Source organism: Lissotriton vulgaris, chromosome 4_1 (assembly GCF_964263255.1).
Source record: "Lissotriton vulgaris chromosome 4_1, aLisVul1.2, whole genome shotgun sequence".
In the NCBI taxonomy this organism is placed as follows: Eukaryota; Metazoa; Chordata; class Amphibia; order Caudata; family Salamandridae; genus Lissotriton; species Lissotriton vulgaris.
Window position 1 is genome coordinate 1,556,334,163 of NC_141691.1, and position 15,865 is coordinate 1,556,350,027.

The window sequence follows — 15,865 nt, forward strand, 5'->3', positions numbered from 1 at the left end:
ACGCGCCAACGGCCATGTTTACACGCACATATCACCTCAAGCCCCGCCCCCAACCTTAACTACTGTACAAACGCGCCTCGTAGCGTGTTCTAAGTAGAGGGATTAAGTCCCCTTGCATACTGGGGGTCCCTGGGGGCCAACTAGCCCACCAGAAACCTCCAGTATGCACCAGGGGGCTTCGTTGGAGAGAGGTGAAAAAAGGGGCGTGGCCTCATGACACCTCTCTGCAACGCAGCCCCCTGGTGCGTTTGCAGAGGGAGAACTAATTCCCCTTGCATACTGGAGGTCCCTGGGGGCCAACTAGCCCACCAGGAACCTCCAGAATGCGTCAGGGGGCTGCGTTGCAGAGAGGTGTAATGATGCCATGCCCCTTTTTACACCTCTCTGCATTGCAGCCCCCTGGAACATTTGCAGAAGAGTAACTAATTCCCCTTGCATACTGGGGGTCCCTGGGGGGCCAACTAGCCCACCGGGAACCTCCAGTATGCACCAGAGGGCTGTGTTGCAGAGAGGTGTAAGGAGGCCACGCCCGTTTTTAAACCTCTCTGCAACGCAGCCTGCTGGCCCATACTGGAGGCTCCTGGTGGGCTAGTTGGCCCCCAGGGACCCCTAGTATGCAAGGGAAATTAGTTCTCCCTCTGCAAATGTGTCAGGTGGCTCGTTAGCAGAGAGGTGCAGGAAGGAGGTGTGACCTCCTCCCGATCCCATTTTTAAAAAAAATCTACTTTAAAGAAGGGGGGCTATGTATCCCCCCTTCTTTTTTTTTTACCCTGGGGACCCCATCCCCCAGGGCCTGCCCCAATTCTTTTTTGTTACGGGAAGGGGGCTGCGTGGCCCCCCTTCCGTGGACATTTCTGGCCCCGGGGACCCCATCCCCTGGGTCATGGCCAACTTTTCTATATTTTTTCTAGAGGGGGGCTGCATAGCCCCCCCCTCCTATGCCCCCTTAAGGCCTTGGGGACCCCATCCCCCGGGGCCTGCCAATCTTTTTTTTTTATTATTATTATTATTTTTTTAATGGTAGGGGGGGCTGCGTGGCCCCCCTCCTGGGCAACTTATGGCCACAGGGACCCCATCCCCCGGGGCCTGCCTATGCCGTGGGGCTCCCCGCATCCTGTGGGAACCGGCATTGCTTTTCTGCATGGGGAGCAGCTAACATGCTGCTCCCCATGCAGAAAAGCAATCTGCTTTGATTTTTGAAAGAGAGAGCAGGTTTCCTGCTCTCTCTTTCAAAAACCAAAGCAGTTTGCTATGGTAGGGCGGGACCTGCGAGGCTCCCGCCCTACCATAGCAAACAGCTGTGTCCGGGGGTAGGCACCCTGGGACACTGCAGGAGCTGGCCTGGAGGGTGGCAGTCCCCAGGGCCATCAAGGGCTCCAGGAGAGGGGCCGTGCAGCCCCCCTCCCACCAGTTAAAAGCCCTGGGGGGTGGTGGTCCCCAGGGCTTGGGGGTCCATCACGGACCCCCCTATTTTAAATATTAGTGCTCCAGGGAGCTGGCGGTCCCCGGGGCCTGTGGGGGGGCTTGAGCCCCCTACACAGTTTTTTTTATTTAAAAAAAAAGAAACCCCTGGGGTGGTGGTCCCCGGGGCTGTGGGGGGCCATGAGCCCCCCACAAACTCTGTAGTAAAGCACTGGGATTGGCGGTCCCCCGGGCTCAGGGGGCCTTAGAGGCCCCCCATCCTTCATATGCAAGCCCTGGGGGGTGGCGGTCCCATGGGCTGCAGGAGGGCCATGTGCCCCCCGACTATTATACTTACTTTGCCCCGGGGGGTGATGGTCCCCAGGGCAGTGTGGGGGGGATTAGATTAGATATAGGTTATTGTAAATGTATACATGTTAAGTAATTGAAAATCTTTATTTGCAGAACACTTCCCCTGAGGAAGGAACACGGTTCCGAAATGCATTGGGCCAGAGACTAAATATGGTTTATTAGTAACTATGGAAGCATCTGAATATTATATAGTTGAATAAGTTTAATGACATGTAAATGATTTGTAATGAGAAGAAGGATTGTTCAAAATTTATATGTGATGGACAAACATATAATTAAACAGTAAATACAACTGTTGGAAAAAGAAAGATTGTGTGATTAGTGATATGCAATAGATCAACTTTTTGGCATTACGATTATCATTTTTGTGGTGAAATAATGGTTAAAAAAGGAACATTAGTTCAATAGGTACAGTGCGGTTTGTTATCCTGCTCATGGACCTGAAGATTGGGGACCCCCACACTTTTTTTTATAAAGCCCCCAGGATTTGGTCCCCGCGGGGGCTAATTAGAAAAAAATCAGACCAGGGTTTTTTTTTTTCACAGGGTACGCATACCTACGCGGGCCTAGGGGGTCAGGGTGTTTCTACCCTGCCCCCTTTGCCTGTTTTCAAAGTTTGTTTCACTGCTTTCCTGTGCCTCGGTTCTACCGAGGCACAAGATGGCTGCCAACACTTCCTGGTTTGAAGTGTTGATAGCCAATTAGCATAAAACTCGTGCTGGGGAAGGTAAGCGTACAGTACTTCGTCTCTAGATATATCTACGGATTTGCACCATTTAACAAAAAGCGTAAACTGCGAACCAAACTCCACCTTTTTGACAAATTTGGTGTAATTCCGTTCAGCAGGTCGGGCTATAGCCTCACTTAAAAGTCCCTATGGAAAACTGCATGGGGAAAACACATTTTGGGAGCCCTCTTTTTTCCCAGTCCCAGCTACACGAATCACCCCGAAACTTTCAGGGAAGGAGCGGAGCGGAGCAGGCCATTTTCTTGGAGAATTTGTTGTGTACTCGTTGACCGGCGCAAAAGTTATTCCAAATAGAATGTTGCGGATTTCCTATGGAAACTAGGTCCTAACTATAACTACCTACTGGCGACCGCCAGTAGGTAATATTTATATATATATTTAAAGAAAAAACATAGGTTTCAGGGGTGTTATATTTAGCTGGACATTTCACTCGTACAAAACCAAAGAAATTTCTCCGTTATAGTAGTTCTGCTAACTATAAATCGCACTCCCGCAATGTACTGCTGATGATGTCACATATTACATCATTCATGACATGGTCAGTGACATCACTGATGACATCACTGATGACATCTCAAATGACATCACTGATGACATCACTGATAACATCATCCAGGTGACAATCTGATGCACCTCATCACACACTAGTATAACCTTTCATCACTCACTTATTCTTTTTTCCAAATTTTTTCAGAGTCGCGCACCCACAGCGTACACATCACGGTGGGTGCGCGGATTCTAGCCACCATTTTAGAAAAGTCATGAAGGATCCGCGTAGTGTGCGACGGCTGCGTGTTTTTCAGTTATATCATATACATTTAATATTACGTGATGTGCGCGATTGGTATGTGACCAGTCCACGACTTCTGCTCCCGCGCAGTCGCGACACATGCCCATTATGGTACGCGACGCTTGCACGGTGGCGGGTCTCGCGTGACGTCCTATACGTGCGGGGGCGTGCTGGGTGCGAAACTCTCACAAAAAAAATGTATGTTCTAAAATGATATGTATGTGTCTTTAATATAAATATTAGGGCAAGAGATTATCTAAGATATTCATAAAAATAATATATTTGTACTTATAATAAACATATTATTTTTTAATATATTTTCACAAAATCGCATTGAGTGCGTGCTTCATGAGCGCAGAGTGCACAGATCCCATGTGACCTAAAAAAAAGATTTAATTGGCTCATAACATTTCCCACTGTAACTATTGGAGGACCCCACCCATTGTAATCATTCTTGTTGGAGCATCTTTAGAGAGACATCTCTTTTCCTACAAGAACCCTTTTTGCTTGTTTTTTTTGTGTTTTTCAAAAATATCAAACACATTTGCATCTGGACAGCAGCAGCAGCAGGAGGAAGTATCTTCTGAAGAAGAATTCTTGCAGGAGGCACCACGTCCACAGAGGCCGGACCTGTTGTGTGGAAATTCTTCACTTTTCCACCTGGAGAGAAGAAAGTAAATGCGAGAAAGGTGACGTGCACAATTTGTAACCGAGTCCTGTCAAGAGGCAGTGAAAAAAAATACTCTTGTGGCACTGCATCTATGTACAAGCATCTCTGGACCACATACCCTCTCAATCTTGCTCAGGAGAAAATGAGGCGAGCTGCTTTGAAACCCTCATCTGCTGTGGCAAGTGCGTCTGGAGCGTCCTCAGGAACACCTACAAAGGACATTAGGCCAGAATTCGCCTTTCTCGAGCAATACTTCGTGAGAAACATATACTTCGGTGAGCAGTCAGTGGATGCAGTTTGGCCTGCATAACGCAACCATTATTGTTAATTTTTTTTTTTGTTTGTTTTTGGAATGATAAGTAATTCCAAAGTTTCCTGCTTTATTTGTTCTTTTTTTTGTTCATTTTTTGAAAAAATACCAAATAAATAAAAAAATTGTTAAAAAAAATACAAAAGAAAAAAAGGAAAAAAAAGTTCTTAGCAGAATTACCTTATCTGCTTAAAGAAAGAACTATAGTTGCAAGGTAATGTGTGAAAGTTTGGTTGAATATATGTATACATCATGATTGACCGAAAGAATGCATTAGTATTGCATGGTGAATTTATAGGTGAAGATTTATGAGGAAGTACTGCAGCGTGACACTGGAAGCTTTTTAGCTGCACTGCACTGTGGCACTTCCGAAGCACAGGGATGTGACATATGTACATGAATATGTTGCAACTCTGTGCTTCACTCTGCACTGCTGCACAAACAGCAGCCATGCAGTGACACAGGCACCCTTACACAGGGTGCAAGGATGTCTGTGTGGTGCAGAGATTGTTTTGTGCAGGAAAGGACTCCTTCCTGCACAAAAGCAATCAGTAAAGGCATTTTCCTCTTTCAATGTATGCTGTGGAATGCAGCATGCATTGAAAGAGGATAAAATTAGGAGAAATGAAAACATTTCTCCTCGTTGCGCCTTGCTACACCAACTCTAGGATGGCACAGCATTCACACACATCTCCAGATTTACGATTTCTCATAAATCTGGAGATGTGTCTTGTTATATGGGTGTTGCGTGGGAACACTCACAGCAACACCTATGGAACGCCCCTTCAATGCAAAGTTCTGTGTATGAAGGGGCTGTATTTACAAGGAGAGGAAAACCACGCAGGGTGGCTTTTCCTCGCCTTGTAAATATGAAGGAGTGCCTGGTGCCATCACTACGTTAAAAAAAGTGACATACTGGTGGCGCAGGGTGCTTGCAAATGTGCCCCATAAGTGCTTAGGTATTGACAGACTGATACAATAAGAACACAGTGCTGGATGAGTGATTGAAGAATTGCATGAGACTGACAGGAGGTATCCTACGCTGCATGGGTACTACTTCAGAATTTAATGGAGTGGATCAATAGTATGTATCGGCTTAGAGATTTGTACCAATTATGCACAGAATAGTTTATGTGTACTTGTGTTGGTGCCACTGGTAACAGGAATGATGACAGTGCAGCAAACAGAGTGAACACTTAATTTATAAGTGCTTACGTATTGGTAGAGTGATGGGATAAGTAGATAGTGGTAGATAAGTGATTAAAGACGTGCATGGGACAGCCTGGCCGATTCCTACACTGCATGAGTACTAACTGGGTATTTAGAAGAGTGTATCAATAGTATGTAGCTAGTTAGAGGTCTGCTTAGATAGTGCACAAAATATTATAGCTGTACTTGTGTTAGTAGCTAGGCCATTCCATAAGTTCATGACTAGTAACTAGAATAATTACAGTATTACAAACAGAGTGTATAGTGCTTAGGTATTAGTGGAGTAATAGGATAAGTAGATTGTGCTTGATGGGTGATTGGAGAAATGCATGGGACAGACAGGAAGATTGTTACACAGCATAGGTACTAACTGGGGGCCTCATTTATGAAAAGTGACGCATCGCTGCGTGAAAACAGCGATGCGTCACTTTTCACTGCGCACTCCTTGCGACACCAATGATGCGTCATATTTAATGTATGACGCATCATGTCGCAAGGAGTTACAGATACGCCAGTATTTCTGACGCATCTGTAAGCGCAAAAGTGACGCATTGCTGGAGTGTGTCACAAAAGTGACGCAACTCCAGCAATGCGTCCTTTCACATGGGGTAAGCCCCATGTGAAAGGGCTTGCATCAGTCTTACGCCTGCTGTGAGACAGGCGCAAGATTTTGACGCAACAGCCTCCTAAAAGTGACGCAGTGAAATCTCATAGATTTCACTGCGTCACTATTACGAGGCTTTTTGCGGGGGAATGCCCCCTCTGCATACATTATACCTGACGCAGGTATAATGTGACGCAGGGGTTTAAAAAGTGACGCATCTACCTAGATGCGTCACTTTTTAAATATGGCGCAACAAGGCGCATTTTGTACGCCGCTGGTGCGTCACAAAAAGTGACGCACCGGCGGCGCAAAACTGACGCAAGGCCTCATAAATAAGGGCCTGGGTATTTAGAAGAGTGTATACATAGTTTGTAGCTGGTTAGAGGTGTGCATGCATAGTGTACTAAATATTGTACCTGCACTTGTATTGGTGACTACGCCATTCCTTAAGTATACGACTAATAACTGGAGTAATTTCAGTGTTGCAAAGAAAGTACGTGCTGAATTTATAAGTGCTTAGGTATTGGTGGAGTGATCGGATACGTAGACAGTGCTCGATGGGTGAATGGAGAAGTGCATGGGACAGACAGAAGGATTCCTAGACTGCATAGGTACTAACTGGGTATTTAGAAGAGCGTATCAATAGTATGAAGCTGGTTAGAGGTCTGCATGCATAGTGCACAAAATAGTGTACCTGCACTTGTGTTAGTGGCTAGGCCATTCCTCAAGTATATGACTAAGAATTGGAGTAATTTTAGTGCTGCAAAGAGAGCACATGCTAAATGTATTAGTGCTTAGGTATTGGTGGAGTGATAGGATATGTAGATAGTGCTGGATGGTTGAATGGAGAAGTGCATGGGACAAACAGAAGGATTCCTAGAATGCATAGGTACTAACTGAGTATTTAAAAGACTGTATCAATGCTATGTAGCTGATTAGAGGTCTGCATGTATAGTGCACAGAATATTATAGCTGTACTAGTTTTACTGGCTAGGCCATTCCTTAGGCACATGACTAGTAACTAGAATAATTTAAGTGCTGCAGAGAGAGTACATGTTGAATTTATAAGTACTTAGGTATTGCGGAGTGATAGGATACGTAGATAGTGCTGGATGGGTGAATGGAGAAGTGAATGGGACAGACAGGAGGATTCCTAGGTTGCATGGGTAGTACTTTACTAAGTTGCTGATTAGAGGTTTATACATATATAGTGCACAGCTGAATGTAGTTGTATATTGATAGTGATTGGATTACTTAATCTTACCTTGACAGTAGTACATATCAAAAAATGCTAAACATTTTTTTCAGTTATTATAAGTGTTTAGGAAATGGTGGAGAAATAGGATAAGTAGCTGGTGCTGTATGAGTGAGTGGAGAAATGCATGGGACAGACAGAAGGATTCCTAGACTGTATATGTACTAACTGAGTATTTAAAACACTGTATCAATTCTATGTAGCTGATTAGAGGTCTGCAAGCAGGGTGCACAGAATATTGTAGCTGTACTAGTTTTTCTGGCTAGGCCATTCCTCAGGTACATGACTAGTTACTAGAATAATTTCATTGCTGAAAAGAGAGTACATGTTGAATTTATAAGTGCTTAGGTATTGGCGGAGTGATAGGATACGTAGATAGTGACTAATCTGTGATTGGAGAAATACATGGCACAGACAGAAGGATTCCAACACTGCATAGGTATTAACTAGGTATTTAGAAGAGCGTATTAATAGTGTTTAGCGTGTTAGAGATCTGCATGCATAGTGTACAAAACATTGTACCTGTACTTGGGTTAGTGGCTAGGCCATTCCTTACCTATATGACGAATCACTGGAGTAATTTCAGTGCTGCAAAGAGAGTGCATGCTGAATTTAAGTGCTTAGGTATTGGCCGAGTGATAGGATACGTAAATAGTGCTGGATGGGTGAATGGACAAGTGCATGGGACAGACCGAAGGATTCCTAGACTGCATAGGTACTAACTGAGTATTTAAAGGACTCTATCAATGCTATATAGCTGATTAGAGGTCTGCATTCGTAGTGCACATAATATTGTAGCTGTACCAGTATTGGTGTGTCTATGGTTTCCAGAATGGTAGTCTGTATTTTAGGGTATTAGGAGGTGCATCAGATGATCACGTGGATGATGTCATCAGTGATGTCATTTGAGATGTCATCAGTGATGCCATCAGTAATGTCACTGATCATGTTATGAGTGATGTAATATGTGACATCATCAGCAGTGCATTGCGGAGGCGCATGTTATAGTTAGCACAACTAACTATAATGGCCGAATTTCTCTTGTTTTGTACGAGTGAAATGGCCAACTAACTATGACGTCCATAAAACCTATGCTTTTTTCAGTGAGGTGATTTTTTCAGTGAGGTTTTTTAAATGCTAATTTCTAACTATAATGTCCCTGAAACTTGTGTTTTTTTCAGTGAAGTTTATATATATGTATTTAATCTCCTCTCACTCTTACAAGGAAGAAATCAGCACTCAGGTTGTAGTTTGAAAGTATTTAATCTGCAAGGGATGTGATCCACCAAGTTTCGGCTCGTCTGAACCTTGATAATGATGGAATACATCATTGTAGCATCTTATTTAAATGTACAAATGCCTCCAGTTACCAACATTAACAAAGGACTACATATTACTTTAATCTAAAAAGCTGGCGGCCATATTGGCCTGGTCACGATGTGAAAATTCAGGAATTGATACAATAAAGAAAAAAAAACAAGTGGTAACATGCACACAATGTCATTTCAGCATATCTTGCCCCGTGACTGCCATACCTGTATGTTCGTCAATGTGACTTATTCATAATAAACATACTTAGGATTGCAAACATCAACATAAACAATGGACTACACATTACTTTAAAGTGAAAGGCTATCGGCCATATTTATCTGGGCACGTTGCGTATAATAATGCTTCTTACACGAAAGAAAAGAAAAAAAAGAGGTGTTAATATACATACACTATCCCTAAATAAAGTTCTGGCGATTACAGTTCCATTCCAATCACAGCTCCATTGTCCAAGTCCATGTCCCTGTTCCCTTATTACATCCCTGTGTGGCCGTTGTTCTGCCACTGGCCTTTCCGCCTTCTCTGAACAGTTAGCTTGCTGCCCCATCCACCTCCTCCCTATCCTCTGTTTGAATCCATGGACTAGCCATCTCCCTCCTGCCATGCATGGTCTGATGTGCTGACACTGCCCTTCATTTAGCATGATGTACCAGTCCACTCCTCCTGCCCTCTATTGCCCAATTCTATGCCCCATCATTGACATCCTGCTTAGCCTCTGTGATTAGTTTGCTGTCCCTATTCTCCTTCCCCCTACCCTCCGATGTCTGTGTACATGCCCCTTCTCCATCCTTTTTGCCCACCATGTTCCATGGACCTGACACTCCTATCTCCTCTGAGTGTTCTGTTGAGCTGCCACTCCCCTCTCACCTGCCTAGCATTGTCAGATGGCTGTAACCTGTCCCTGCTGTCAATTTATCTCCCACTTGGAACCACGCTGCAGGAGCGACAATATTCCCTTCTCTCTACCCCCACACAAACTGCAGGCCACGATATGATTACCAATGTACTCTACAGCCTGGGCCAGGAGAGAGGGAAGAGTAAAAAATAATAATCCCCGGGAGGAGGAAGGCTTCGGGGGCCCAGGTAGTCTCCTGATTGATCTCATGTACTTCCTTTAGCATACAACGTATCTCGCACCCTGCAGAGGAGAAACAAACAGAAAGGAGCACTTATAAATATCACCTCCAGGTCTGTCTCGCTAAGCACATACAACACCCAGCACCAAACACAACCTCCACCCTCCTTCTTACCCGTTGTGAATTTCAGCAGGGCTGCATAGGAGACTCCTTTCCTCACTTACAGTGAGGAAGCCTTCAAAACGGAACACCACTCCAATATAGTGTTCCTTGCTCTTAAGTGCACGTTAGGGCAAAAAAGTCCTTGGACTAAAAAAACCCCGTTTTCAATTCTGTAGAGCAGAATTAACTCTCCACACTTCTCGCTTCCCGAAAAAACCCGTGGCCACAAAGGTAAATAAAGAGAAACGTAAAAAAGTCGCCAGTTCGTAAGTAGAACCAAAAGTCTTACACAAGAACGCCGAGTGTAAACACAACACCCGGAACTGACAACTCCCGCAAGAAGGCAATGTTCGTGCGCAGCCGCGCACAGGAATCCAAATCCTTATCGGTGGCAAGTTACGTCACTTGCAGGGTCCCAATCACCCACGTCGGTAATCCAATCCCCGTTTTCAGAGAAAACAAAGTACTTTGAAAGTCAGAAAGAAGCCTCGCTCTGACTCTCGATTCTGTCCCAGGTAGCACAAACACGAACTCAGCAAAAATCCCCAGAGCACGGTCCACAGATAGATAACTTGACCGAGAGTAAACCAAGCACCGACTGCCTGGCGTCCGGTCATTAAATGCACTCACATGGGTAATGAGGGGAGGAGGGTTTTCAAAATCATGTGCATAGAGAGAGGACTAGCCGCAACCCATTCTAATTCCCAACAGTACCTCCCCTCAAAGGCCTCCCAACCGGACGGGGCTTAGAAGGGTGGCGTAAATGAAAAAGCCTCACTAATCTAGGAGCATGAACCCCACTCGCTGCCTCCCATGTACGATCCTCAGGGGGATATCCCTTCCTGTCTATCAGATACATGAGCTTCCCGTTCCTTCTCCGGGAGTCCAGGATAGCACTAACCTCAAACTCTTCTTCCTCTCCAATCATCACAGGGGGAGGTGGAGGCAAAACCTGAGTGGTAACGACATAGGGTTTCAGAAGGGAGGTATGAAAAACAGGATGGATCCCATACTCATCAGGTAACCCCAACTTCATTGCCACAGGGTTGATTACCTTGAGTTCAGGAAAAGGACCCACAAACCTAGGCTGTAATTTACGGGACCCCCCTATTCTCAAGTTCTTGGTGGAAAGCCACACCTTATCCCCCACCCGATAAGAAGGAGCAGGGGCCCTATGTTTATCTGCCTGCTTCTTCATGTCCACCTTGGCCTTTTCTAGATGTTCCACCGCCGTATTCCAAATCTGAACCAAAGAGAGACCTAAGGCAGTCACAGCAGGCACCTGGCCAGAAGGCTGAAAGGGGATCGCTCGAGGGTGGAACCCCATGGAACAAAAGAAAGGGGTCATTCCTACCGCTGAATGCACACTGTTGTTATAGGCGAATTCAGCAAGCGGAAGAGCCACAACCCAATTACAAGCCAATGAAGTTCCCAGACACCTCAAATACTGCTCCATGGTCTGATTAGTGCGCTCCGTCTGCCCATCCGACTGAGGGTGATAAGCGGAGGACAGACATAGATTCATTTTCAAAGCAGCACACAATTCCTTCCAAAAATGAGAGATAAATTGAGCCCCTCTATCAGAGACAATGGACAGAGGCAATCCATGCAGGCGTACCACGGAAGACAAGAAGATGGTGGCTAATTCCCCTGCAGTAGGCAACTTAGCCAAGGGTATGAAATGTGCCATCTTAGTGAAGGAATCAACCACTACTAATATGACCGTAAAACCAGACTCCAGAGGTAAGTCCGTCACAAAATCCATACTTATTGTTTGCCAGGGAGCCTTGGGGACCGGTAGAGGATGCAACAATCCTGAGGGTTTGGCATGGATTGGTTTATTCACAGCACACACCGGACAAGCCTTCACGTACGACTGCACGTCTCTCATCACTGACTCCCACCAGAACCACCGCAAACAAAATTCCATGGTTTTGGTGGAACCAGGATGCCCAGCAAGAGAAGAGGAATGACACCATTCCAATACCATATCACGAAGATCAGGGGGAATAAACAATTTATCCTCACGATACAGCAACCCAGTTCTTAGGGAAAACAAAGGTTGTGACAACCAGGGTGTAAGATCAATCTTTGCCAGTTCTACCCGAACCAAGTCATTAAAATCATCAATGGAAATGCTGTCCACTATTCTCTCAGGAGCTATGAAGGAACACCTCTCTTTCTCAACTGGCAGGTTAGTGTGTTTCACATGGATACAGGACAAAGCATCCGATTTTAACTGTTGTACCGCGGGCCTATAAGTAATGATAAAATCATACTCATTAAAGAATGAAACCCACCTCATCTGTCGAGGGGTTAAGGCTCGTGCTGACCTGAAGAACTCCAGGTTCTTATGATCAGTGAAGATAGTTATCGGATGCCGAGCACCCCACGAATGATGGCGCCACTCTTCAAAGGATAATTTAATGGCCAACAATTCACGCTCCGCAACAGTGTAATTCCTCTCAGCGGGCAGCAAGGTTTTAGAGAAAAAGGCAATCGGATGCATATATCCATTCTCCGCATCTCTCTGGGACAACACCCCACCTACTGCACACAACGAAGCATCCGCTTCCACAAAGAAAGGCAAAGTAGGGTCAGGATGAACCAAAACAGGAGCTGTCGTGAACCTTTCAATCAATAGATCTAGGGAAGACTGAGCATGATCTGACCAAACAAAAGGCACCCCCTTGCGTAACAACACCGTCATAGGGGCCACAATTTCGGAGAAATGTGAAATAAACCGCCGATAAAAATTGGCGAACCCAAGAAGGACTTGAATATCTCGTACACAAGTGGGAGACGGCCAAGAAGTGATAGCTTCTGTTTTCTTGGGATCCATCATGATCCCCCGTTCGGAAATCACAAAACCCAAAAATTCCACTTTAGACATATGAAAGCTACACTTTTCAAGTCGCACATACAACTGATGTTCCTTCAGACGCTGCAAAACCTGTCCTACATGGACTTCGTGCTCCTCAACAGTGGTAGAAAACACAAGGATATCGTCTATGTAGACTATGACGCTCAAATCCAAATATTCCCTCAGCACCTCGTTAATGAAAAACTGAAAAGCAGCCGGCGCGTTGCATAGCCCAAACGGCATAACACAATATTCATACAGGCCGAATTTGGTCCGGAAGGCAGTTTTCCATTCATCGCCTTCACGGACACGGATGAGATGGTAAGCACCCCTGAGATCTAATTTGGTGAAAACCGTCGCATGCTTCAGTTGATGAAGCAACACAGGTATCAGGGGAAGAGGGTACTTGTTCTTAATCGTACCCTTATTGAGCGCTCTATAGTCTACACATGCCCGAAGTCCACCTTCCTTTTTCGGAATAAAAAAGATAGCCGATGACACTGGCGAGGAGGAGGGACGAATGAACCCTTTCTCCAGCATCTCTTCAATATACTCCTTCAAATGCTGTTCCTCAGGGCCCGACAAGGCATAGACTCGACTACAAGGCAACGTAGCCCCAGGCATCAGGTCAATCCGGCAGTCAAAAGAGCGATGCGGGGGGAGTTCCCTAGCCTTCCCTTTATCAAATACATCGCTATAAGCCGAATAAGATTCAGGGACCCCCAAAGCTTCCTCCGTTCCTCCAGAACTAGCAGCACAAGTCAAAGGGGTGATCCAATCAGTGGCGACCTTGTAACAATCCTGTAAACAATGAACGGAGTCTAGGGTTACTGTTCTCCTTATCCAATCTATCTTGGGGTTGTGTGTCTGCAACCATGGTACTCCCAAGACAACTCCGAAAGAAGGGGCATCGATCAAATCAAAACCTATTTCCTCCGAGTGACCATTATCACCTATCATACATAGAGGTTCGGTCTGACGTGTGATGGTACCAGATGACAATTCAGTACCGTCGATAGCCCGAACCGGTTCAGGTTGTTCCTTGTAAACCCATGGAACTCCAATCCTCTCGGCTAACTTAATATCCATAAAGTTCCCCGTAGCCCCGGAGTCTAACAGAGCCGACACAGGAGCCCTATGGTTGTTAGATATCACCAAACAGACGGTGATGGTGAAATGTCTAGGGACTCTATTCACTATTCCTGGAATTTGATACGGAGTACAAGGAACCAGAGAGTCCACATGCAGGGCATCCCTGTGCACACAAGCCACTGCCTTCCGGGATGGTTCCTTGGAAGGTTTCACGGGGCAATCCCTCGCATAATGTCCCTCATGACCACAATATAAACATAAGTTGTTGGTTCGACGCCTTTCTTTTTCTACTGAAGAGAGCGGTCCTCTAACTCCACCTATCTCCATCGGTTCAGGGATCTGTTTTAGGTCCCCCCCTGTTCCCCGAGAGTCACTCCGAAAAGTTAGAGGGCGTGACTGAAAGGATCTGGTTCTTTCTCCCTTTCTTTCCAATAACCGGTGATTCAACTTCACCACCAAATCAATAAACTCATTACAATCAGAAGGAGGATTAACCACCTGGGAAACTACATCCATTAGTTCTTCACTTAACCCCTGATAGAAAATGGAAGTACGCTTATCAACAGGCCAATGGGTTTCGGACACTAATCTATTGAAGGTGGATACATAAGTAAGTAGATCTTGTTTACCTTGCCTTAACTTCAATAGTTCGGCGTCACTAGCCTGCATAAACGCATGTTTGGCAAACAAGGCGTGCATCATGTCTTTGAACAAATCATAATCGTTCAGAACGGGATCATTGTTCTCCACCAAAGGCACCGCCCAGGTTGCTGCTGTCCCTGCCAAATAGGAAATCACAAATGCCACTTTGGCTGAATCATTAGGAAAAGCTGTGGGTCTACACAGAAAGTGGAGCTGGCACTGATTCATGAATACCGCAAATTTATTCGAGTCCCCCGTAAAACGTTCGGGGACCGCTAAAGGGACCGGAATGGGTGTGGTAACATTCACAGTCATGGGAGCAGAGCTACTACTGGCTCCACGTTCAAATTGAAAGGTGGCAGGATGTATCACTGGTTTTCCTGCTCCCAAACTCCCCAATTCTCGGGACCTAGCCACATCCAACTCCCTACGCAAACCCTGGTTCTCATGTTTAACATCCTGCAATTGAGTCTGTAAAGCAGTTATGGCACCCATTAACTCCTGCATAGTGGGGACCCTGTCTTCCCGCCCACTTTCCTCACTCTTATCTACATCCATCCTCGCTCGGGCAGCGCAACTATTCGTGGGCTTGGTTTTCTGTCAATTTATCTCCCACTTGGAACCACGCTGCAGGAGCGACGATATTCCCTTCTCTCTACCCCCACACAAACTGCAGGCCACGATATGATTACCAATGTACTCTACAGCCTGGGCCAGGAGAGAGGGAAGAGTAAAAAATAATAATCCCCGGGAGGAGGAAGGCTACGGGGGCCCAGGTAGTCTCCTGATTGATCTCATGTACTTCCTTTAGCATACAATGTATCTCGCACCCTGCAGAGGAGAAACAAACAGAAAGGAGCACTTATAAATATCACCTCCAGGTCTGTCTCTCTAAGCACATACAACACCCAGCACCAAACACAACCTCCACCCTCCTTCTTACCCGTTGTGAATTTCAGCAGGGCTGCATAGGAGACTCCTTTCCTCACTTACAGTGAGGAAGCCTTCAAAACGGAACACCACTCCAATATAGTGTTCCTTGCTCTTAAGTGCACGTTAGGGCAAAAAAGTCCTTGGACTAAAAAAACCCCGTTTTCAATTCTGTAGAGCAGAATTAACTCTCCACACTTCTCGCTTCCCGAAAAAACCCGTGGCCACAAAGGTAAATAAAGAGAAACGTAAAAAAGTCGCCGGTTCGTAAGTAGAACCAAAAGTCTTACACAAGAACGCCGAGTGTAAACACAACACCCGGAACTGACAACTCCGGCAAGAAGGCAATGTTCGTGCGCAGCCGCGCACAGGAATCCAAATCCTTATCGGTGGCAAGTTACGTCACTTGCAG